The sequence below is a fragment of the Choloepus didactylus genome, chromosome 7 (genome assembly GCF_015220235.1).
Source record: "Choloepus didactylus isolate mChoDid1 chromosome 7, mChoDid1.pri, whole genome shotgun sequence".
Lineage (NCBI taxonomy): Eukaryota > Metazoa > Chordata > Mammalia > Pilosa > Megalonychidae > Choloepus > Choloepus didactylus.
The window spans coordinates 8,653,518-8,677,651 of record NC_051313.1 but is presented as its reverse complement, the minus strand read 5'-3'; the positions used below and the strand labels follow the sequence as shown (position 1 = coordinate 8,677,651).

The following is a 24,134-nucleotide window of genomic DNA, read 5'->3' as shown; positions in this document are numbered from 1 at the left end:
AAACAGGATACATAATTTTAACCACATAAACACAAATGTGAAAGTGATCAGTAATATATACGAATTCTATCAGCAATTTTTTAGGTGCGAATAAGAGTAGGGTTTTTTCTCTCATTTCCCAAATGGTTTTTAATGAAGTTATACTACTGTTCTTTAAAACAACAATGTTTTTTCTTTGTTTTGTTTCTTTTAAATCATGAAACTTTGCAAGGATTGACACTGATTGTTCAAGTCTTTCAACAAGTATTTCAGACTGGCCACTATTAGGTACCTGAGATGTTGTGGTGTTAAGTCTGAAGTAAATTATTTAGTAGAACTGCGAGAAAGCACCTACCGATGGTTTAGCAATGTATCACCCAACAACCACCACCACCAGAAAAGGGGGCAAAGTCCATTTTGTAGGCACTGATCAGCATGGGAAGAAGTTCTCTTTTCTGTCGCTAGAGGGCAGGCAGGCACTCATGAGTAACCCAACAAGGGCAAGGGGGACACAGGCAGTGCAGCACCACTGAGGGGCCGTGAGGAAGAGGAAGGAGAGCTCAGCAAGCAAGGCCCTGCAGCCTGACCGCCGGCAGATATTTCTACTGTGATGACTGTCCCCTCCCCCCGCCCTTTTCCACCCATAGGAATCTCCCAGGGGACTGTTACATATCTCAGATACTATCCTCCCAGGCATAGGCCAGATAAGGGGGACCTGGAAGAGATCACGCACTGCACGCACAGGATGCACAGGGCCATCCTCCTATGGCTGCAGGTGCCCACGGGGCGTTAGGGAAGATGCCCAGCAACAATGGCAGGAGGAGAGTGCACCGTGAGGCAGGCCGGGTCCACACCTGGGGTCCAGACAGAGCAATGACCGAGCTGGAGGAGGGACGAGGTTGCCTGGACCCCCAAACCCACAGCCCCAAAGGCAACACTGGGGACCACCAAAACAAAAGGGCAAATACAAAAGGGAGCCTGGGAAAGAGGCCCTGGAGGAAGGACCGGGAGGAGGGAAACCAAGGGAGAGAAGTGAGTTTGGAAAATGGGAACAAGCCTTAAAGAAAATAATCATTGCACACGCAGATTTACGTACGGAGGTGATCAAAATGAGAAGCAACTTATTTACCACAAGAAAAAAATAGACAAAATTAATTATGGAATAATCACATGAAAAAAAAACTACAGCCTTTAAAACTCACTGCTTACAGTGTGTTACAAAAATAAAAAGGATACGAAGCAGTGCACATATTCACACTAATCCCAATTTTATTAAAATATGTACATATATATGGGAGTAAATATGACAAACATTATTTATATCAGGGTGCTGAGATTTAGAGCTGTTTTTATGTCTTCCTTACACAAGTCTGTATTTTCTACCATAAATATATACTATCATCTAATCAGAAAAAATGTTTAAAAAAAGGAATTTTAAAACAGAGATAGCAGGACCAGATAAAAAAGGTGTGAGCAACATACTCCACAGTTTGCACTTGGGAGGCTCTTGCTGCCCAAGCAGTTGAGGAGGCATAGTGGGTAAAAGCCAGCTGGCGACGGGTTGAGGAATGAGCGCGAGGAACTCTGGTGTAGAGAGTCTCAAACACCTGGTTCTGAAGGAAAGTAGGTCTCAGAGGTAACCTCACTTCGCCAAAGTCTCAGAGCTGCCGCCCAGGGGAAAAACCAGCTCGAGGGATTTGGATTCCACAGCCACAGCTCCTGCCCGGTGGGGGACGGCACCTTCCTACTGGACCATGGAGTAACAAGGCTCCCAGAGTCTGCACGCCCCTCTGCACCCCAGGAAGCAGGGAGGAGGCTGGAGGGGGAGATATGCAAAGGCTCAAAGGCAATTTCTCTCCAACTTATCCTGGCCTCACCCCCTAAAAAGTCACTTGGTGGGCCTGTCAGGCACCTGTGTCCCTAATGACCAGATTAACCACCCTACAGGGGGACATTTAGGGTTTAGTTTCTTTAACTAATAATGCCATAAATGTTCTGTGCATGCATGTTTGTGCACTTGTACCACTGTAGATAAATTTCTAGAAATGGACAATGCTTTAAAATGTAACTCAGTCACGTACTAAACACTCTGAGTGACTTTCCCACCTTCCGGAGCAGCACAGGATCCCGGCTGCATGGTTTGGAGGCAAGAGCAGCAGGACAAAGTTTTCATTTGTTTTACTGGCTTCACAACGGTGTATTCACTTCTTTTCTGAATGCTGACATTCCTAGGTATTTACCCAAGAGCCTGACTTACAGGACAAAAGAGAAGCCAGATTGTAGTTCACTTTAAGACCTGGAGAGGGCAATGAGCCTGGAGAAACCTGGCTTGTATGGTTCATACAGCATTGAGCAGGTTAGTCTCTCATATGTAAGCAGGAGACAGTAATATACCCACCTCATAGGTTGCTGCATTTGATAAAGCACTTACAGTAGTGTTTGGCACCTGGATTCACTGTAATTGCTTTGCATTTACTACCCCCATCACAGTGCACTTTATATAGCCAGGGACTTCAGAGACTCAGTCTTTCCTGAAAACCACATTTCCTGAGGGCAGGTAGTACCTTTCAGCACCAAAATGAGTTTTATTACAATAATTTTTTTTTTTTTTTAAATTCAGTTTTATTGAAATATATTCACAAACCATACAGTCATCCATGGTATACAATCAACTATTCACAGTATGATCATATAGTTATGCGTTCATCACCACAATCTATTTCTGAACATTTTCCTTACATCAGAAAGAATCAGAATAAGAATAAAAAATAAAAGTGAAAAGAGAATACCCAAACCATCCCCCCATCCCACCCTATTTGTCATTTAGTTTTTACTCCCATTTTTCTACTGATTTTTTTTCAATTTTTTAACTTTGTTTATCAAAAAATTAAAAACAAACAGGCAAACAACAACCAAAAAAACCCCACAACATTTCAAACAAAGCAATGGATTAAGGAAAATAACCTAAAATAACTACTTTGCTTCCAACATGTTCCTACCATACCCCAAGAAAATTAACAACCCCTAAGAAAACAAGGGAATAAGAGAAAAAAAAACCTAAAATAACTCTATTGCTTCCAACATGATCTTACTATATCCAAGAAAGTTTACAAACCATAATCATTCCTGAGCATTCCCATAACATTGAGATTACCCTCCATAGTTTATCTGTTCTTATTAGATTATCATTCCCCCTCCACTAATTGGTATCTCTAGGTCCCCTACATTCTACAGTATAAAACATTGTACATTTTTCACAGAATTCACATTAGTGGTAACATACAATATCTCTCTTTTTGTGCCTGGCTTATTTTGCTCAGCATTATGTCTTTTTTTTTTTCTAATCTTCATTTTATTGAGATATATTCATATACCACGCAGTCATACAAAACAAATCGTACTTTCGATTGTTCACAGTACCATTACATAGTTGTACATTCATCACCCAAATCAATCCCTGACACCTTCATTAGCACACACACAAGAATAACAAGAATAATTAGAGTGAAAAAGAGCAATTGAAGTAAAAAAGAACACTGGGTACCTTTGTCTGTTTGTTTCCTTCCCCTATTTTTCTACTCATCCATCCATAAACTAGACAAAGTGGAGTGTGGTCCTTATGGCTTTCCCAATCCCCTTGTCACCCCTCATAAGCTACATTTTATACAACTGTCTTCGAGATTCATGGGTTCTGGGTTGTAGTTTGATAGTTTCAGGTATCCACCACCAGCTACCCCAATTCTTTAGAACCTAAAAAGGGTTGTCTAAAGTGTGCATAAGAGTGCCCACCAGAGTGACCTCTCGGCTCCTTTTGGAATCTCTCTGCCACTGAAGCTTATTTCATTTCCTTTCACCTCCCCCTTTTGGTCAAGAAGATGTTCTCCGTCCCACGGTGCCAGGTCTACATTCCTCCCCGGGAGTCATATTCCACGTTGCCAGGGAGATTCACTCCCCTGGGTGTCTGGTCCCACGTAGTGGGGAGGGCAGTGATTTCACCTTTCAAGTTGGCTTAGCCAGAGAGAGAGGGCCACATCTGAGCAACAAAGAGGCATTCGGGAGGAGGCTCTTAGGCACAACCATAGGGAGGCCTAGCCTCTCCTTTGCAGCAACCGTCCTCCCAAGGGTAAAACCTGTGGTAGAGGGCTCAACCCATCAAACCACCAGTCCCCTATGTCTGTGGTCATGTTAGCAACCATGGAGGTGGGGTAGGCGAATACCCCTGCATTCTCCACAGGCTCCTCAAGGGGGCACTGCATCTTTTTTTTTCCTTGGTTTTTTTTTTGTTGTTGTTGTTGTTTTTAACTTTCCCTTCTTTTTTAAATCAACTGTATGAAAAAAAAGTTAAAAAGAAAACAAACATACAATAAAAGAACATTTCAAAGAGACCATAACAAGGGAGTAAGAAAAAGACAACTAACCTAAGATAACTGCTTAACTTCCAACATGTTCCTACTTTACCCCAAGAAAGTTACCTAATATAGCAACATTTCTGTGAACTTGCTCCTACTATATCCATCAGAAATTAACAGACCATAGTCATTCCTGGGCATCCCCAGAACGTTAAATAGCTTATCTGTTCTTCTTGGATTATTGTTCCCCCTTCCTTAATTGCTCTCTATGGCTAGTTTCCCTACATTCTACATTATAGACCATTTGTTTTACATTTTTCAAAGTTCACATTAGTGGTAGCATATAATATTTCTCTTTTTGTGCCTGGCTTATTTCGCTCAGCATTATGTCTTCAAGGTTCATCCATGTTGTCATATGTTTCACCAGATCGTTCCTTCTTATTGCCGCGTAGTATTCCATCGTGTGTATATACCACATTTTATTTATCCACTCATCTGTTGAAGGACATTTGGGTTGTTTCCATTTCTTGGCAATTGTGAATAATGCTGCTATGAACATTGGTGTGCAGATATCTGTTCGTGTCACTGCTTTCCGATCTTCGGGGTATATACCGAGAAGTGCAATCGGTGGATCGAATGGTAGCTCTTTATCTAGTTTTCTGAGGAACTGCCAGACTGACTTCCAGAGTGGCTGAACCATTATACAGTTTTACAAACAATGAATAAGAGTTCCAATTTCTCCACATCCCCTCCAGCATTTGTAGTTTCCTGTTTGTTTAATGGCAGCCATTCTAACCGGTGTTAGATGGTATCTCATTGTGGTCTTAATTTGCATCTCTCTGATGGCTAGTGAAGCTGAACATTTTTTCATGTGTTTCTTGGTCATTTGTATTTCCTCTTCAGAGAACTGTCTTTTCATATCTTTTGCCCATTTTATAATTGGGCCGATTGTACTATTGTCATTGAGTTGTAGGATTTCTTTATATATGCAAGATATCAGTCTTTTGTCAGATACATGGTTTCCAAACATTTTTTCCCATTGAGTTGGCTGCCTCTTTACCTTTTTGAGAAATTCCTTTGAGGTGCAGAAACTTCTAAGCTTGAGGAGTTCCCATTTATCTATTTTCTCTTTTGTTGCTTGTGCTTTGGGTGTAAAGTCTAGGAAGTGGCCACCTAATACAAGGTCTTGAAGTTGCTTTCCTACATTATCTTCTAGGAGTTTTATGGTACTTTCTTTTATATTGAGATCTTTCATCCATTTTCAGTTAATTTTTGTGTAGGGGGTGAGGTAGGGGTCCTCTTTCATTCTTTTGGATATGGATATCCAACTCTCCCAGCCACATTTGTTGAAAAGACCATTATGACTCAGTTCAGTGACTTTGGGGGCCTTATCAAAGATCAGTCGGCCATAGATCTGAGGGTCTATCTCCGAATTCTCAATTCGATTCCATTGATCTATATGTCTATCTTTGTGCCAGTACCATGCTGTTTTGGCAACTGTGGCTTTATAATAAGCTTCAAAGTCAGGGAGTGTAAGTCCTCCCACTTCGTTTTTCTTTTTTAGAGTGTCTTTAGCAATTCGAGGCATCTTCCCTTTCCAAATAAATTTGATAACTAGCTTTTCCAAGTCTGCAAAGTAGGTTGTTGGAATTTTGATTGGGATTGCATTGAATCTGTAGATGAGTTTGGGTAGAATTGACATCTTAATGACATTTAGTCTTCCTATCCATGAACATGGAATATTTTTCCATCTTTTAAGGTCCCCTTCTATTTCTTTTAGTAGAGTTATGTAGTTTTCTTTGTATAGGTCTTTTACATCTTTGGTTATGTTGATTCCTAGGTACTTGATTTTTTTAGTTGCTATTGAAAATGGTATCTTTTTCTTGAGTGTCTCTTCAGTTTGTTCATTTCTAGCATATAGAAACATTACTGACTTATGTGCATTAACCTTGTATCCCGCTACTTTGCTAAATTTGTTTATTAGCTCTAGTAGCTGTATCGTCGATTTCTCAGGGTTTTCTAGATATAAGATCATATCATCTGCAAACAATGACAGTTTTACTTCTTCTTTTCCAATTTGGATGCCTTTTATTTCTTTGTCTTGCCGGATTGCCCTGGCTAGCACTTCCAGCACAATGTTGAATAACAGTGGTGACAGCGGGCATCCTTGTCTTGTTCCTGATCTTAGAGGGAAGGCTTTCAGTCTCTCACCATTAAGTACTATGCTGGCTGTGGGTTTTTCATATATGCTCTTTATCATGCTGAGGAAGTTTCCTTCAATTCCTACCTTTTGAAGTGTTTTTATCAAAAAGGGATGTTGGATTTTGTCAAATGCTTTTTCAGCATCTATTGAGATGATCAACTGATTTTTCCCTTTTGACTTGTTAATGTGTTGTAATACATTGATTGATTTTCTTATGTTGAACCATCCTTGCATGCCTGGAATAAACCCCACTTGGTCATGGTGTATGATTTTTTTAATGTGTCTTTGGATTCGATTTGCAAGTATTTTGTTGAGGATTTTTGCATCTATATTCATTAGGGAGATTAGCCGGTAGTTTTCCTTTTTTGTAGCATCTTTGCCTGGTTTTGGTATTAGATTGATTTTAGCTTCATAAAATGAGTTAGGTAGTGTTCCATTTTCTTCAATGTTTTGAAAGAGTTTGAGTAAGATTGGTGTCAGTTCTTTCTGGAAAGTTTGGTAGAATTCCCCTGTGAAGCCATCTGGCCCTGGGCATTTATTTGTGGGAAGATTTTTGATGACTGATTGGATCTCTTTGCTTGTGATGGGTTGATTGAGGTCTTCTATTTCTTCTCTGGTCAGTCTAGGTTGTTCTTATGTTTCCAGGAAATTGTCCATTTCCTCTACATTATCCAGTTTGTTGCCATACAGTTGTTCATAGTATCCTCTTATAATTTTTTTAATTTCTTCAGGATCTGCAGTTATGTCACCTTTTTCATTCATTATTTTGTTTATATGGGTCTTCTCTCTTTTTGATTTTGTCAGTTTAGCTAGGGGCTTGTCAATCTTGTTGATCTTCTCAAAGAACCAACTTTTGGTGATATTTATCCTTTCTATTGTTTTTTTGTTCTCTATGTCATTTATTTCTGCTTTAATCCTTGTTATTTCTTTTCTTCTACTTGGTTTAGGATTGGTTTGTTGTTCATTTTCTAGCTTCTTCAGTTGATCCATTAGTTCTTTGATTTTGGCTCTTTCTTCCTTTTTAATATATGCGTTTAGTGCTATAAATTTCCCCCTTAGCACTGCTTTTGCTGCATCCCATAGGTTTTGGTATGTTGTGTTCTCATTTTCATTCGTCTCTATATATTTAGCAATTTCTCTTGCTATTTCTTCTTTAACCCACTGATTGTTTAGGAGTGTGTTGTTTAACCTCCAGGTATTTGTGAATTTTCTAAGTCTCTGATGGTTATTGACTTCTAATTGTATTCCATTGTGGTCAGAGAATGTGCTTTGAATAATTTCAATCTTTTTAAATTTATTGAGGCTTGTTTTATGTCCCAGCATATGATCTATTCTGGAGAAAGTTCCATGAGCACTAGAAAAGTATGTGTATCCTGGTGATTTGGGATGTAAGGTCCTGTATATGTCTGTTAAATCTAATTCATTTATCAGATTGTTTAGGTTTTCAATTTCCTTATTGGTCTTCTGTCTGGTTGATCTATCTATAGGAGAGAGTGATGTGTTGAAGTCTCCCACAATTATTGTGGAAACATCAATTGCTTCCTTTAGTTTTGCCAGTGTTTCTCTCATGTATTTTGTGGCACCTTGGTTGGGTGCATAGACATTTACGATTGTTATTTCTTCTTGCTGAATTGCCCCTTTTATTAGTACGTAGTGGCCTTCTTTGTCTCTCAAAACATCCCTGCATTTAAAGTCTATTTTATCTGAGATTAATATTGCTACACCTGCTTTCTTTTGGCTGTAGCTTGCATGAAATATTTTTTTCCATCCTTTCACTCTCAGTTTCTTTGTGTCCCTGTGTCTAAGATGAGTCTCTTCTATGCAACATATTGATGGTTCATTTTTTTGGATCCATTCTGCGAATCTATATCTTTTAATTGGGGAGTTTAATCCATTTACATTCAACGTTATAACCGTGAAGGCATTTCTTGAATCAGCCATCTTATCCTTTGGTTTATGTTTGTCATATTTTTCCCCTCTGTCTATTAATATCCTTTATTGTACCCATACCGAATCTCTTTAGTACTGAACCTTTCTCCAGGTCTCTCTGTCCTTTCTTTGCTTCTCTGTCTGTAGGGCTCCCTTTAGTATCTCCAGTAGGGCAGGTCTCTTGTTAGCAAATTCTCTCAGCATTTGTTTGTCTGTGAAAAATTTAAGCTCTCCCTCAAATTTGAAGGAGAGCTTTGCTGGATAAAGTATTCTTGGCTGGAAATTTTTCTCACTCAGAATTTTAAATATATCGTGCCACTGCCTTCTCGCCTCCATGGTGGCTGCTGAGTAGTCACTACTTAGTCTTATGCTGTTTCCTTTGTATGTGGTGAATTGCTTTTCTCTTGCTGCTTTCAGAACTTGCTCCTTCTCTTCTGTGTTTGACAGTGTGATCAGTATATGTCTCGGAGTGGGTTTTTTTGGATTTATTCTATTTGGAGTTCGCTGAGCATTTATGATTTGTGTATTTATGTTGTTTAGAAGATTTGGGAAGTTTTCCCCAACAATTTCTTTGAATACTCTTCCTAGACCTTTACCCTTTTCTTCCCCTTCTGGGACACCAATGAGTCTTATATTTGGACGTTTCATATTATCTATCATATCCCTGAGGTCCATTTCGATTTTTTCAATTTTTTTCCCCCATTCTTTCTTTTATGCTTTCATTTTCCATTCTGTCATCTTCCAGGTCACTGATTCGTTGTTCAACTTCCTCTAGTCTTGTACTATGAGTGTCCAGAATCTTTTTAATTTGGTCAACAGTTTCTTTAATTTCCATAAGATCATCCATTTTTTTATTTAGTCTTGCAATGTCTTCTTTATGCTCTTCTAGGGTCTTCTTGATTTCCTTTATCTCCCGTACTATGGTCTCATGTTCATCTTTAGTTCTTTGAGTAGCTGCTCTAGGTGCTGTGTCTCTTCTGGTATTTTGATTTGGGTACTTGGGCTTGGGTTATCCATATCGTCTGGTTTTTTCATATGCTTTATAATTTTCTGTTGTTTTTGGCCTCATGGCATTTGTTGAACTTGATAGGGTTCTTTTAGGATTTGTAGACCAATTGAAGTCCTTATCTCTAATTTATCAGATCTACAGCTTCGTGGAGTACACTTTCTCTAACTAACCAGCAGGTGGTGTCCACGAGCCACCTGTTCTCCACAAGCCAGTTCTCCCCTGCTTAGCCTTTTTGGTGAGTGGGGGAGTGAGTCTTGTGGGGTCCAATTGGTGTACCAAGCTTGCGTGTGTAGTTGGTGTTGCCTGCCCTGTATATGGGGCGTGTTTCTGGGCAGTCAGGGAGGGGGGGGTGGCTCTAACAATCAAATCTCCCTGGTGATCCTAGAGTTTTAAAGCTGCTGCAATAGTCTAATCCTTCAGTTCAGTCCTGCCACAGTTTGTCTCTGCCACTGACCCACAAGTCCTTGGTATTGGCGTATGGCTCCAGAGACTTGCAAGTGGGCCCCTCTTCCAGGCCGTGCACCCCGGGTCCTCTGTTGAGGGATGACTGTGCTATGTCACAGGTGAGTGCCGTCCCCCCAGGGCAGTTCTGGGCTGCTGGGCTGTGTAGGGAGGCTCCCAGTCTGCTGAAATGATGGCTGAATGGGGCTTTGTTAATTCACACTGCTCTACCTTCCCAACTCTGGGACAATCAGCTGAGGTTGCAGGGAAGGCTAATGTCCACGCCCAGTTTTGTGGTGTGTGCCTGTTATTTGAAGCACTTCCGTCACACTGGGTTGTCTGGGGCAGTTCTGGGCTATGGGGCTGGCGATGGGCAGGAGTGTTTCCTGTCCACCAGGATGATGGCTGTGAGCGGACACCCCCCTTTTCTTGGGAAGTTGTGGTGTTTAGTGAATTTTCTCAGCCAATGGATTATTGCGTTTTGTCTCAGAGCTCTCCTAGTTCTGCTCTTGACTTGACCTGCCCAAACAGTAAGTCTTTGAAGCTTTCTGTATTGGCTTCTTAGAGTAATTGTTTTAGAAAAAGAAAAAAGGATTAAAAAAAAAAAAAGAAAAAAAAACGGGCCCTCCTCAGAGATCTAATGGGTTATTGAAATGCTAAGAGACAAAGCAACTAGGGCCATTAAGGAAAGGTCCACAGGGCAGAGAGATCAGCTTTTCTTCGGGATTTGCATATGCGCCTCAGGGCCCTTCCCCTTTCTATGTTCACCAGAACTCCAAAAATCCTCAGCTTTTATTTTGGAGTTTTTCGTGTTGTTTTTTTTCTATGCCTGTCTCCTCTCTGCTGGGCTGGCTGCTCTCAGATTCTCTGGTGTCTGGTCTCAGTCTATCTATGGTTGGATTTTGGATCAGTAGAATGAGTTTCCGATAAGGGCTGCCACTGCACTTCTCCCTTCTCCTTCCTGGAGCTAACAGCCCCTCCTCCCACGGGACTGAGCCTGGCAGGGAGGGGCGCGGGTTCCCTGGCCGCAAAAACTTACAGATTTCACTGATCTCAGCAGTTCCACGTTTTCATGAGTGTTGTATGAAGTATGCCCAAAGTCAGATTGCTCTGTGGTGTCCAGTCCACGCAGTTCCTGGCTTTCTACCTACTTTCCTGGAGGAGTAACTAAAAGATACAGCTCACCAGTCTGCCATCTTGCCCCGCCTCCTCCTACAATAATTTTTGATGGAAGTCCTTCTAAAACGTAGGATGCTTTCATATCGTCATAAGAATTTTGACCTTCTGGTATAAGGCAAACAATGAGCACAGGAATATACCTCTTCTCCCTCCAGAAAGCTTATTAAATTGATACCAAGAGAATAAATGCACTACAATACAAAACCCACTACAATACAATCCATTGACAGGAAATTTCAATAAATTTTAGGCATCTGAAAGCAGACAGAGTTGTAATTAATGAAATAAGATGGAAGAAACAATGACAAGAAGTCCCAGGGAGAAGAATCAACTTGCCCTGCAGAATTCCGAAGACCCACCCAGAAATGGGACGTATGACTAAGGCTGGGTTGGACCGGGGATGGAGCCAGGGTTGGCTGAAAGTCTGAAGGCACTCCCACATCCCTACTCGGGCTCCCAGAATACTGGAAACCAGACTTCACCCTCTAAGCAAAACTCAAAACAAAAACTGTAAGGTATACTCTAAAGAATGAAATGTCAGGGAAGAAACAGGACAGCTGGTACAGGTAGGGTGTATACCAGAGGAAGCCTCAGTCTCTAGCATTTGATAGTCTCAATTAAGCGTCAGGTGCCCACCTCCAGCCTATCGCTTAATGGAAAGTAGCCTTTTGAGAAGTGTGCCCAAGTACACAGAACGCAGTGAGGTTCTCCTATTTCCTCATCCTTAAATATGAACAGGTTGCCGAGGACCAACAAGCAATGGAAGAAAGCCTACAACATGGAAGAGAATGGTCAATTTTACAAACAGAAGGAAAAAAAAAAAATCCTGTGAGGGAATCTTGATAATTCAGAGAACAAAGAGCACTTAAAAATACTCTAGGGAATATTCTCTGACAGATTTAAGACAGTACTGCATTCACAAAACAAGAACAGGATACTAAGAAAAAGGAACAATCAGGGAAGATCTCTAGACATACACAATGTTCAATAAAAAATACAAAAGATAAAATAGAGAAAAATCTCTCCAGAAGTAGGAAGGAGAAAGATGAATTACAAAATATGAAATAAAAGATAAGAGACAAAGAAGATTAATCTAGAAGGTCCAAACTGTTATTAAAATGGGGTCTACAAGTACAAAGAAAATGGAAAAGTAAATAAAGAAGTAATAAGAGACTTTCTCTAAAGTTAAAGAAAAAAAGGACGTAAGTTTTCAGATTGAGAGGATCCCGAGGACTCACCACAACATGTGGGTGTAGAAAACTCCTAAATGCATTCTGTGGAACTTGGGAACAGTGAGGATAAAGCCAAGATCCTAAGGGCATCTGGAATAGAGGCAGGGGTGGAGAGGTGGGGGGGAAATAAGATCACTTAAAAAGAAACATGAACTGAACTGTATCAGACTTCTCATCAGTAACACCAAATATCAGAAAACAATGAAGCAACATCCTCAATGTTCCAAGGAAAAATTGTTTTCAACCTAGAATTCTGTATCCAAACTATCTTCAAAAATGATGGAAAGAACAGACATTCATACATACAAAAATACAAATGTTTATCTCCTATGAACCTTTCTGTGGGCAAATATTTGAGGATGTCCTTCAGCAAAATGTGGTGATAGGTCAGGAGAAAGTAGATATACCCCCAAGAAAGCAGGGAAGTAAAGCTGCAAAATGGCAGCATGCAACTGGGCTAGAAAACAACCAATCCCGATTACAGTAAAATAACAGAAGGCTCCAGGAGGAAGAGTTAAGGAAAAATAAAGGGGAAGGAGCAGGGTTCAATGTATATGAAGGAAGGAAAAAAAAAGGTATGATGGTTTGAAGCTTTATGGACCCCAGACGACCATGTTCTCAAAGCTAATCCATTCCTGTGGGTGTAGACGTATTGTGGGTGGGACTTTTTGATTAGGTTATTTCAGTTGAGGCATGACCCAAGTGAATCTTAATCCTCTTTCTGGAGTCCTTTATAAGAAGATGAAATTCAGAGAGAAACACACAGAACCTAAGAGAGAAAGACACAGAAGCTGAGAGAGAAAGCCACAGAAGCATAGAGGAAGTCACTGAAGGCTGAAGCTGGAAACAACAGAGCCCAGAAGAGAAGGCAGAGACCAGCAGATACTGCCATGTACCTTGCCACTTGACAGAGGAGTCTAAGGATTGCCTTAATGATGCCTTGATTTAGACATTTTCATGGCCTCAGAACTGTAAGCTTATAAGTTAATAAATCCCCCTTGTAAAAGCCAACCCATTTTATGGTGTCTGCATTTCAGCAGCTTTAGAAAACTAAAACAGATTTTGGTACCAGAAGAGTGAGGCGTGCCAACTGCAAGTACCAAAAATGCTGGAACAGTTTTATAAATGGATAAGGGGAAGATTCTGGAAGAACTGTGAGATGCTTGATAGAAAAGGCCTACATTGCTTTGAAGAGACTATTGGTGGAAATATGGATGCTAAAGGTACTTCCGATGAGGCCTTAGACAGAAATGACGAATATGTCATTGCCAACTGGAAGAAAGGCAATCCCTGTTTTAAAGTGGCAGAGAATTTGGTAAAACTGAGTCCTGATAAGAAGGAAGGCAGAATTTGAAATTGATGAGTTTGGATATTTTGCTGAAGAGATTTCCAAACTAGATGTGGAAAATGCAGCCTGGCTTCTCCTTGAAGCTTACTGTAAAACACAAGAGGAAAGGGATAAGCTGAGAACTGAACTCCTGGGCACAAAGAAACCAAAAACTGATAGTTTGGAAAATTCTGAGTTCCAGAAAGTGAGTCCCCAGAGAACAGTGCCCAATGTGAGGGTTTAACTGAACATGGATCCAGTTAGCCCTTTCAATGTGAGTCAGGACTGGAAATGCAATTATCCAGAAAGGATTTGTGAAAGTCCTACTGTCTGGCAGTTGGGACCCCTGTGTACTACACACAAAACCAACAAGTTTTTTGCGAGATCTGTATGAATGGAACCACTGCCAGCCCAGATTAAAAGGGACAGATTGAAGGAAAAACGACTTCAAAGGCAGGACCATGGAAGCCAAAGTCTGGAGCAAAGACATCTTCTGGGGCCAAGGCGACCCACCCATGTATGTGGAAGGGGATGCCTCCGAGCTTGCAAAGGGCAGGCCCTCCACCGCACTGTTCCACCCGGGGGTTCTCAGATGCCTGGGGAATTGTGGAGAGCCTGGCCACCAAGCTGTTCAGGAAGAGTGCTGCCACCCTAGGCTTCAGAGAAGGTGGAGCACCTTTCCTGGGAACTGGGGAGAGCCTGGCCACCTACTGTTCTGAGGGGGCTGATCTTGTGCCTCAGAGATTACAGAGAGTCCAGCTCCCACCCTGATACTTGAGAAGGTTGGGGCCAAGAGCTTGGAGATTTGGACTCTTCACCCAAGTGTTTGGAGAGAGCATGGCCACTGCATAAGCCCCTGCAAAGGGCGGGGGCTACTGCTCCATCAGGTCCCAAGGACAAGGCATGGTTCTACAGATGACTCTCACACCTTGAAATCTATTGGAGTATGCCCTGCAGGATTTCAGATCTGTCTGGGACCCAGACTCCTGTTTTCCTTCCAATTTCTCCCTATGGCAATGGAAATGTTTACTCTCTGACTGTCCCTCCTTTGTATATTGGAAGCAGAGAACTTGTTCTAAGTTACCCAGGTCCACAGCCTGAGGAGAACTGTGCCCCAAGACAGGCCACATCTATAAACTGACATGGGCTCATATTTTCAACTTAAGACAAGAAGTACATAATAAGGTTTCAAGGGTCAAAGATAATAGTATAAAATTGGGGGAAGAGAGGAGAGAAGTAATTTAAATGAATGAAATCTTTATTTACTATAGCAGGTTAAGGTCTAAAATTCATAAACCAAGTAAAGTGGGGATTTTTTTTTAGAGATAGGTAAGTAATCATTAAAGAAATGGTTTTATTATAAGCCCTTGCCATCTATTTGATTTTTAAAACCATGTACAGATATTATTAATGAAAACAAAAAGCATATACTTCTAAAAGGTATAATAAACATAGATTCATATAATTTTGACAATGCAGATTTCAGAAACAAATTAGTACACTGAACTATATTGCAATTATGTATTCAGGGCCTTTCACCTAATGGAATAACATAATTAAAGGACTGTTTGTTTAGTTTTATTCTTTTTAATAATTTGTGACTTTTCCTTGCTGCCAAGTTATCATTTCTTGCTCTTGCAGCTGTCTTTCAGTTGTTGCCCTTCTGCCATATATGTCATGGGCTTAGAAATATAACCAAGTTTTTAAAACAGTATAAAATAAAAATAACTCATTCTTTAGTAATGACCTGGAGAACTCTGCAACAAGCAAAGTACAGGAACATCGTTTTTAACTACTGGATGGACAAATACGCAGGTGGTGGGGGTGGGAATTAACATTTATTGAGCACACAGAATGCAAAGTATAGTGCTAAATACTCAAGGTGTTCCCATCCAATCCTTTAAAATAATGGAACAGAATCGGTATTATCATCATTTTTTATAGAGGAAGAAAAAAAAATCAGATTGGCCAAGTAACTTGCCTAAGGCCAGAATGGCAGAGGTATAATTCAAATTTAGGCCTTTTTTCTTCCACCACGACATGCTGTACACTCTGTCCTCTTCCCAGGGCGATGCTGGCTTCCATAGGGCAGCCAGCACCTTCAAGAAGCCCTCCAGCATGTTTTAGCTTTCACAGTGCCAATGGAAGAGGAGCTGCATGCAGAAGGAAAGCTCTTTCATTCCACACTCAGATAGTGAGGGTGAGGGACTGCTACCAATAAAGGCTATGGAAGCTACTGCTTATTCGAAGTGAGCAAGGACCAAAGTAAGTTAGATGCCAAAATGCATGTATGAGCTTGAATCCATGGACCGAATCATGGAACAAAAGGACTCCAAACACAGAATGAGGAATACATTTAAACTCTACCTAGTACTGAGATATGCTCACTCCAGCAAGCTGTCAATGTTCTCTCAAAAATGAAATTTTTATGAAAAAGTTGAATGTAATAGAAAGTGTAGGATCTACCTTTTGCAATCATTATCTGGTTAAAAAAGAAGAAGGTGACTCCCTTGCTTTCTTTTTTGTAAAAATTCCTCAGTTTAAGTGGGACTGGGTCAGTGGACGTAACGACTATACTTTTGGTTTGAAATCCCTTGCAGTTTGGTCTCCCTTCCCACATTCACCATATATGTGCACCACTGGCTAGCCGACAGCACCATGGCCATCGTTCCACTAACTTGTTAGGCCAGTCTCTAACTTCTCTCTGACTCTCTGGCATTAGTAACATGAGAACACTTGAACAGAGATTAACATCGAACAGAGAAGTTAGAAGAGAGCAGGGAACAACTACACTGAGGGCCTATGTTATCAGGAAGGCCATTTACTGAAGGCTACTGGAGGCCCGGAGTGATCCTGTAATGTCGGCTACCACTGCCCCAGTTCCTACGTGAGGGGACTCAGGCTAACTGGCAGCGTCAGGACCCAAAGCCAGGCTGGCGGGCCCAAAGCCTCAGTTCCTGGTGGCCTCCCAGCGGTAGGAATTCCTCCCGAGCAGAAGTTCTAAAATGTGTTCCTCAAAACACTGGGCAAGGTAAAGGCTCTGTAGGCAATTAAGTCAAGGTAACTTACAGCCCCCCTAGGAGATCTCACAGTACAGTTTTAGCCCATAAAAGACATTAAAAACCCTGCAGTCTAGAAATGAACTGGTTTTGGTTTAATATCTATTAGAATGCTTCACAACTAGTGATTCTTAGGTCAAATGCTCTATATGACACACTGTGGGGATCAAAGAGGGTCTAAAACTTTTTGGTCTCAGGATCCCTTTAGATTCTTGAAATTACTGAGAATTCCAAAAATCTTTTGTATTTGTGGGCTCTATTTATTGATACTTACCCTATTAGAATATAAATAGAGATATAAAAGAGTGTATGTATGAATTCACTTAAAAACAGTAACAATTCTATTACAAAGAATAGTTTTATGAGTATAACTATTTTCCAAAATTAAAAAAAAAATTGAGTGAGAAGAGTACAGTACTTTACATATGTGCAGATTTCTTTAATGTCTGGCTTAGGAGAAGATTCTCCCATCTGCTTCTGTAATCAAACTTATTACAACACGTTGCTTTGTTTAAAATATAAAAGGAAACTCCCACTTCACACAGATATGTGCTGGAAAGAATGACTATTTAAATAGTCTTTTCAGATAATTGTGATTTTTCTTTGATACAAAATCAAAACAACACGTGGTAGTTGCTTAAAGGTTAGTTGCAATATGGAATCTGAAACCTCATCAAGAAACTTTTTGCAAACACATCGAAAGCTACTGGTGTGACTTGGTGCACTGCATCCTCCATTGGTCACTGGTAATATTGGTTGCATTATGCAGATCTTCCAAATGTTGACACATTTCATTTGTAAAATGTCTAAAACTCTCATTTCTTAACAGCACCACTGATCTCATTAGAAAAGTCATCAAGTATTGGAAAGCAGTCTAGCACATGATAGCAAATGTGTTTCCCAAAATTCTAATTTTCACCATAAAGCTTGAATTTTACCTTTACCAACAAATATAACCAGTTGTTTCCCTAAAAGTGAAAAGCACACTTCCTTCATTTCCAAGAAAATGTCTGCCAATACCTCAGTCAGCTGTTCTTTAAAGTGAATAAATGGTGTTCCGTGAAAATACAAATGGTTAGTTCAGCTCACGACTCAAACAATAACCTACTTTTTCTCAAGGCAATCACTTCAGCATGCGGCCCAAGTGCTTTATGCATACTATCCATTTCATTACGTAGAATAGCAAAAAGATGTATGCTCAAGGGTCAAGATTTAACAAACTTACTGCTTTTTACTCCTTCACAAAGGACGGTGTTAAGTGAAGCTAGCTTCTTGACTGCACAGCCATGAAGAATGCAATACTAGCACGGTTTGGTGACACAGCCTCAATTCGTATGAAGGAGCAGCAGTTTCACCCACCGTGTCTTCTGAACCATCAGCGCAAATGTCAGCACAGTGAAAAAGGCAAATGACTTCTTACTAATATTATGAAAACAACTTTGGCCTTACAGACCAGGAGTCTGCAGATCCCACTTTGAGGAATGCTATAACCACACACTCTTCTTCTAGAGGGAAAACTGAGTGTGGTGATAGGAGGTTCTCTTGCTTTGATGCCACTGCTGTATACTCCCTTCCCCAAGCAGCCACTAAAAACACAATGTCTGCAGGAGTGCGCAGATAACACTAATCAGAGAAACTAGCCAGGTAGAAACTACAGCTGGAAATCAGTAATTTTCTTTGGCAAGTTCCTATTTTTAAATGTTAATGTGGACTCAAAATAATTTTTTTAATATGCAGACCAAACAAAACACTTGGATCACCTCTCTGAACCTTCTGTCCCAGAGGGTGTCCTATAGTCAAAGCAAGAAAAGGAGCAAAGATGCTGCCAGTAGCAACTAGGCAAAGGCATGTTTCTCGTTTAGACCTGAGTTTAAAAGGGATTTGGTAGGGAAAAGAGGGTGAGACCAAGCTTCATGAAAGGTATTCATCTATACGGGCATTATTATACGGTAATAATACCTATTAACCTGCCCTACTGGAGAGTTTCAGCTGTCTAAGATACTGGATGCCTGCCCCTCCTCCCCCCAATTACTCTCAGGCCATCAATGATTCCTTACATAGTGGCTTTATATAAGATCTTGTTATTTGGCAAAGTGACTCAAGGTACCAAGACAGCTGAACACTAACCAAAGGAAATTAATTCAAAGAAAACACATGGTCTCGTCCTTCACCAGTCAGGTATGGTCCTTCTACATGTTCCCATAGTACAAGTAACCCAGGAACTCTAAAGCATGCCTCCCCAGTCTTCAGTAAGTCAAGGCTGCTCCTGTTTGGGGCCTCTGCACCTGCTGCTTCTCAGTCCGTTTCCCCCACAGATCTTCACTGGGTGGCGGCTTCTGTCATTCAGGCCTCAGCTCCAATGCCCTCCGAGGGCCTTCCCGGAGCACCCTACAGTTCACTTATTTACTGTCAGTGTCTCTCAATGGAATGAGACAGCAGAGAAGAGGGACCTCCTATAGCCCCAGCACCAGAAGAACTCCTGATGCACAGTGTCAAGATGTTTGTTGGCTGAATGAATAAATGAATGAATGAAATATTATGGATCAGTTTTGATGCATTCTCTCTCCACTCCTATACACGGACTAACAGATTAACAGACTAACAATTAACTAAGTATAATTCCACGTAATGTTTACTAGAGTTTAATGAACAATCTTTTAAGTCTAGCATTCAAGGCCCTTCACCCTTCTTTCTTAGCCTTACGTTGGCCAATTGAGACTGGGCTCTACACTTGGTGTTTTACACTAACAGGATTGCTCCTGTACATATCCTTGCCTACGAAAATTTCACCCTTCCTTCATGACCCACCTTAAGAGCCTCTTCCTTTCCGGAATGTGGCAAATTGACTTATGTACCCCAGAAAAAAAAAAACATGTTATCTTAACCCACATGCCTGTGGATGTAAATCCATTGTAAATAGGGCCTTCTGAAGATGCTATTTTTAGTTAAGGTGTGGCCAACTGAATCAGGATGGGTGTTAATCCTATTACTGGAGGCTTTTAAGCCACAGGGAGGAGCCAGAAGACAGAAGTCAAGGGAACCAGAGATGGGAAAGCCATGTGACAGAAAAGCCAAGAAACCCAAGGACTGGCAGCCAGCCAGAAACCTACCGGCCCCATGAGAAGCCAGCCGTGTAGCCTCTGAAACCGTGAGGCAATAAATTCCCACTGATAAGCCAAAAACAGATTGTGGTATTCGAGGCTGCAGCCTAGCAAAACTGAAATATATAGCATTTTCTATCTTTCCTTTTCCATAAGCAAATAATCTCTTTCTTCATACTAGAGCTCCAACTTCTACCACTTGAGCGACTTGAATTATCTGGGTAATTGTGTTAACCAAGCTGCACACTCCCTCCCCAACCGTGTCTCCCTACTCTACTTGGGGGTAGCAACTAGGGCTCGGTTCTCCTGGAACCCTCCGGGAAGTCACATACTCTACTTTGCACATGGTAGGTATTTAATCTCTGTTGAAGGGAATCGCTGGCCCACGGCGTCTATACTTTCCTGGTTTACCAAATTCATTCTGTCAGACAGTCTTCATTTGAATGAAACCTTTCTTATCTGGAAGGAACATTTTCACCATTTCTTTAAAAATTAAACATCTTCTAAAAATAAATATTATTTGCTTTGTCCATCTTGGATTGGACATGATCCAGATACACCTGCAACTTATCTTCACCAATGCAGTACCACGTGGCAAGGGGAAGTCAACAGCAAAAAGGACAGGGCTATACATCATATGCCCAGCCATTCCAAGATGATTTAATTTCCTCTCAAACATTGCTGTCAAAGGAAAATATGTGTAGCTTGTTTACAAGCTATGTGGAAACACCAATCTCTAACATTTTCCTTTGTCACAAAAACAAATTAATTTAAATACTTAGCACAGTCCAACATACAAATGAGGGACTCTCATATGCCCATTACCACATGCGTGAACCATGTTTGCATTAGTAAAATGATTTTTGCTATCACTTTGTGACGAACTCCATTGTTAATCCCTACTAAACTTGGGTCTAAAAGTGAAGTGTAACCTTACCAGCCCTTTTGAGATACCTAGCAGTTGTACTAGAGCAAATATCTCATCTCACTTTCAGAACATTACCTTCTTATCCAAAATCTTTCATGGTTTATAGTTTTGCTTACGTAACTCAAATGATCTTTGATCTCAAGCCTGGAAGTCAAGACAACATTGCTTCTTTCCTATCTCCTGCTATGATTTTATCTTAACACTAATGTAAATAAATAGGCATTCTCTTGCATACTTTCCTTCCTTTCACCCAAAGCTCATCTTTATCTTCCACTTTACATTCCAACCGTTTTTCTACCTCAATGAAGAGTGAGTTTTCCAAGTCTTTCCCTTACAGTATGTCCTTAGGTAAAATAAGAAACTTTCTATACATTGTCATGTTGATTTATATTATGCATTATTTTACCGAAGACCTAAAGATTAAGAACTGCATAAAACTTGTATTATATAAGAATGACCATAGCTAAACAGCAATATCAAACTTTTATTGAGCCCTTTACTATGTATCAGGCACTGAAATATTAGAAATACTAGGTAAATACTGGATAAGTATTAAATCACCTTTCTATACTACAAGTATTTGTAAAAGGTATTTCCCAATATAAAGAAAAACTAAGAATGTCTTCTAAAACTTTTCAAAAGAAAAAGTTCAAATATACAAACATGCTTTTTTTCCCTACTAACATTATCATAGAAAATCATCAAAAGAACATACCATAACAATACAGATTATTGCTATAGGAGCTAGAAGCTTCTCAAATTTTGGAAGGCAGATTTTATTCTACCTGCTAAGGAAAGGAACTATAAGGAATTTGTTGAGTCAAATAATCAACCTAAAAGAGACTGAGGTACCTTTTAAAAGTTTATGGAGGTAATCCACTGCCATCCATGGACGGCCATGGTGGCTCTCGCTCTGGGGGACCTCGAGGCTTTCCCAGAGGCTGAACAGCAGCCAGAGAGGGGAAAAAGAGGGTGTGGGCCCCTTTTCCAACTTGGATCTGGAGACACCAAAGTGGGGAGGGGAGCCAAAATGAAGTTCAATCCCTTTGTGACTTCTGATCGGAGCAAGAACCGTAAAAGGCATTTCAATGCACCTTCCCACATTCGCAGGAAGATTATGTCTTCCCCTCTTTCCAAGGAGCCGAGACAAAAATACAATGTTCAATCCATGCCTATCTGAAAAGATGATGAAGTTCAGGTTGTACGAGAACACTATAAAGGTCAACAAATTGGCAAAGTAGTCCAGGTTTACAGGAAGCAATATGTCATCTACATTGAACAGGTGCAGCGGGAAAAGGCTAATGGCACCACAGTCCATGTGGGCATTCACCCCAGCAAGGTGGTTATCACTAGGCTAAAACTGGACAAAGGCGCAAAAAGATCCTCAAACGTAAAGCCAAATCTAGCCAAGTAGGAAAGGAAAAGGGCAAATATAAGGAAGAAACAATTGAGAAGATGCAGGAATAAAGAATCTTATGTACAGCTTCCATTAAAAACTGCTAAAATGAAAAAAAAAAAAAAAAAAAAAAGTTTATGGAGTTCCTGACTTGAAATTCTGGATAGTGTAGGTAGTTAAAGGATTCCTCTTAGCACAGTCTATTATGTACGATAAGAATAACACACATGGACCAATAAATATATTACTGCTTATAATCAGTGTCACAGTCAGTTATCTAATCAAAAAACACTTCTGATAGCCTCTGATAAGACTCATATGAAAAATGGTATGCTGCCTATAAAGTTTATTGACGACTCAACTCAATTAAAATCCCAATTAAAATAATTCTTTGTATAATTTAATTAACAACAAAAACTAAAAGAGAAAAAAAGAAATTGAAATACAAACTAAAGAAAGGAAAAAACCACAAATGCAAAAGTAGTTTGAAAAATACTACAAGCCATCTAAAACTTAAGCTTAAAAGACTAGTAACTGTTTTCAGAAAATTTGGGGGTATGAGGATAGTCTGATAAAATAAATCTGGTCAGTAACCTATACTTAGGGTGACAATAAAATTTATAGTCACCTGGGACATCTGTCAGAGTGAAAGGGGCACTATTTATAATTTTGCCAGGACAACAGGCATAAGCCTGCCTCCATAAAACCACTTATAACTGCCCTTCTACAAGTCCAGTAAAGGTACGCAATCCCATTTCATCCACAGGCACACAGGGTGACATGAAATGCCCAGACTTGCAACCTATTTCCTTGCACTATATCATAGTAAATATTAATGTTTTGATTAGGATTAATGTTTTCCAGGAACGAATTACTCTGTTTACTCACATGGAGGCCTAACTGACCATTCCAGAACCACAGCAACACCTACTTAATCAAAATTTTAAAAATAATAATTTTAAGTTAATCATTTAAGCATGTGGGCCAGGCATCATTCTAAGCACTTTATAAATAAGCTCATTTAATCACTGAAACACCCAAAAGACAGGAGCTTTTATTTCATCCCTATTTTATAGCGGAGAAAACTGAAGAGATTCAGTAGCCCATCCATGGTCACATAAGTGATGGATGGAGTTGAGGGTTCTAGGGTGTGTTGCCCATGGTTTTCATTAACAGAAGAGCACAGAGCTCAGAAGGAGCTGCCATGGGTGCATCGAGTCAGGGCTGACAGGGTCAAACACCTGGGACGTACGTTCTGGTATAAATTCTTCACCAGTGGCCAGGCACCAGCAAACACGGGCTGGGAAATTTCTGTTCTAGTGATAAAGAGGAACCCATTTATTCCACTCTTTGGTTACAGCACTAACCTGTGCTATGGGTTATCACATCCACAGGGTGCAGTTGATGGCAAAAACGGTGGTGATGACGATGACAGCTGATGTTAAATGTGTGTACAATGTATCAGGAACTGTTACCAGGTCAGTAAACATATTAACTAATCTAATTATCAAAACAACCCTAAGAGGTAGCTAATGTTTTACAGATGTTAGAGGTAACTTGCTCAAAGATGCACAGACAGTAACAGAACTTGGATGAAACCCATCCTCTTAAGCACTGTATTACCCAGTGGTACATTTATATAAGAAGCTGTATGAAATCAGAGTTCTACTATGTTATATCATAAAACAAGAGTAGGACATTGTGGGTGGTTGGCCACGGAATCAAGTTTTGATGGTTGCCTGCTATGTGAACATAGGTAAGTCATTTAATACAGCTCAAGTTTCTTCCTTAATCCAATGAAAGGGTTGGACTCTATCTCTGAGATCACTTCTAGTGCAAATACTATTTCTCTGAATGCAAATTACACATCTAGTGAAAACATAAAATTAAAAAAAATCTATTTCTGCCAAAGTGCCAGTCAGAGATCAGACATGTGCCCCTTTTAAAAATGATACACTCTAATATTTATTATGTCTTAGGGTCAATCACCGCTGCCCCCTCC

General features: G+C 40.3%; 1 protein-coding gene and 1 pseudogene across 4 annotated transcripts in view; one reads left to right on the top strand and one right to left on the bottom strand.

Annotated features, from left to right (window-relative positions):
• REPS1 (RALBP1 associated Eps domain containing 1) overlaps nt 1-24,134 on the bottom strand; it is an 86,829-nt gene that overhangs the window by 44,655 nt on the left and 18,040 nt on the right. The gene's annotated exons all lie outside the window — the stretch shown is intronic.
• On the top strand, nt 21,763-22,203 carry LOC119540152 (annotated as a pseudogene).